At 44.7% G+C, this 2283-nt stretch overlaps 1 protein-coding gene and 3 non-coding genes across 4 annotated transcripts in view; all 4 read right to left on the reverse strand.

The window, feature by feature from the left end:
* LOC103358183 (calpain-9) overlaps positions 1-2283 on the reverse strand; it is a 34646-nt gene that overhangs the window by 17942 nt on the left and 14421 nt on the right. The window lies entirely within an intron of this gene.
* Positions 551-623, reverse strand: trnak-uuu (transfer RNA lysine (anticodon UUU)). Its single transcript has one exon. It is a non-coding gene; the product is annotated as a tRNA-Lys (tRNA).
* Positions 1085-1157, reverse strand: trnak-uuu (transfer RNA lysine (anticodon UUU)). The gene has a single exon. It is a non-coding gene; the product is annotated as a tRNA-Lys (tRNA).
* On the reverse strand, positions 1759-1831 carry trnak-uuu (transfer RNA lysine (anticodon UUU)). The gene has a single exon. It is a non-coding gene; the product is annotated as a tRNA-Lys (tRNA).

Below are 2283 nucleotides of genomic sequence, written 5' to 3' on the forward strand. Positions count from 1 at the left end.
TAAAATATGTCCCTCTGCTGCCAGTACATGTAGCTACGAGAGACTGCTTATCCCCAATGTAGTTGTAACATAGACGGCTTCCTTCACTCCTGGACACTGAGCTATCCAGGCTCAACATGTTCTCATCTACAATACACTCTTTTTGGTGTTCGATTGTGGGGAATCCAAACCACTTAAGTAAGAATCAGCTGGACTTCTCTTTGTGGCTCTAGGAGGTGTTTCACCTCCAATCAAAGAGGGTTCTTCTGCTTCAACTGACCGATGGGGCGTCTCAGATGTAAACCCCCAACTCACATGGCTAATGGCTCATTAATGAAACAGAGTCACATGGAGGTGTTTATGGCTGTAAAACCGACGGGTTTCCTAAGAACAGCAACAGTAATAATAGTTGTGAAACCTCCAGGTCAGCGATGACTCAACTGAAGGTGGTGTCTGAACACTGCATCATGAGTGGTGCTGTTGACCTTGATCCTGTGTTTACATGATGGATGTTCTTAAAGCATCTGTTGTCCAGAATGTGACTGTCTTGTCTTGAGTTTAAAACTAGTCTCGCCTGAACAGGGACTTGAACCCTGGACCCTCAGATTAAAAGTCTGATGCTCTACCGACTGAGCTATCCGGGCTCTGGAAATCTAAAAAGTCCTTCTCAAAATCCCAAATTACATTCTTACATTTGTGGTTTCACTATAGTGCAGCAGAAACACTCTGAACTTTGAGCGTCAGACCTTTAATCTGAAGGTTCAGCTGATCAGAGTGACTTCAATCAGCTCTACTCTCATGTCATTTCTCTACTTTCAGCCTCCTGGTCTCCTCAGTCCTCTGTCCTTTGACCCAGAAATCGATCCCAACACGTCACCTTGAAGAACATCTCAGTTCCTAAAGTGCAGCTGGAGGAGCTCTGAGGAGGAACAGATGCAGCATTCGCAGGTGTGTTTGGCTCTAGTGATGTATAAAGACTGATGAAAGCAGCTCTGACATGAAGCACCACATTTGGAGTCACTTTCTTTGGCTAAGACACAATTTTGCTCAGAGTTTATGCAGTTGGCTGGAGTAAGTGTTGATTGAAGCATCTTAAAACTAGTCTCACCTGAACAGGGACTTGAACCCTGGACCCTCAGATTAAAAGTCTGATGCTCTACCGACTGAGCTATCCAGGCTCTGATGGAAGANTAACTTCAGGACTATCTCTGGGGTTTTCAGTTTTAAAATATGTCCCTCTGCTGCCAGTACATGTAGCTACGAGAGACTGCTTATCCCCAATGTAGCTGTAACATAGACGACTTCCTTCACTCCTAGACACTGAGCTATCCAGGCTCAACATGTTCTCATCTACAATACACTCTTTTTGGTGTTCGATTATGGGGAATCCAAAGCACTGAAGTAAGAATCAGCTGGACTTCTCTTTGTGGCTCTAGAAGGTGTTTCACCTCCAATCAAAAAGGGGTTCTTCTGCTCTAACTGACCGATGTGGCGTCTCAGATGTAAACCCCCAACTCACATGGCTAATGGCTCATTAATGAAACAGAGTCACATGGAGGTGTTTATGGCTGTGAAACCGACGGGTTTCCCAAGAACAGTAACAGTAGTAATAGTTGTAAAACCTCCAGGTGAGCGATGACTCAACATGTTGAAGGTGGTGTCTGAACACTGCATCATGAGTGGTGCTGTTGACCCTGATCCTGTGTTTACATGATGGATGTTCTTAAAGCATCTGTTGTCCAGAATGTGACTGTCTTGTCTTGTGTTTAAAACTAGTCTCGCCTGAACAGGGACTTGAACCCTGGACCCTCAGATTAAAAGTCTGATGCTCTACCGACTGAGCTATCCAGGCTCTGGAAAGACACATAGTCCTTCTCAAACTCAAAAATTACATTCTTACATTTGTGGTTTCACTATAGTGCAGCAGAAACACTCTGAACTGTGAGCATCAGACCTTTAATGTGAAGGTTCAGCTGATCAGAGTGACTTCAATCAGCTCTACTCTCATGTCATTTCTCTACTTTCAGCCTCCTGCTCTCCTCCGTCCTTTGACCCAGAAATCGATCCCAACACGGCACCTTGAAGAACATCTCAGTTCCTAAAGTGCAGCTGGAGGAGCTCTGAGGAGGAACAGATGCAGCATTTGCAGGTGTGTTTGGCTCTAGTGATGTATAAAGACTGATGAAAGCAGCTGTGACATGAAGCACCACATTTGGAGTCACTTTCTTTGGCTAAGACACAGTTTAGCTCAGAGTTCATGCAGTTGGCTGGAGTGAGTGTTGATTGAAGCATCTTAAAACTAGT

This window comes from Stegastes partitus, unplaced genomic scaffold (assembly GCF_000690725.1).
Source record: "Stegastes partitus isolate 25-593 unplaced genomic scaffold, Stegastes_partitus-1.0.2 Scaffold296, whole genome shotgun sequence".
Classification (NCBI taxonomy): Eukaryota; Metazoa; Chordata; class Actinopteri; family Pomacentridae; genus Stegastes; species Stegastes partitus.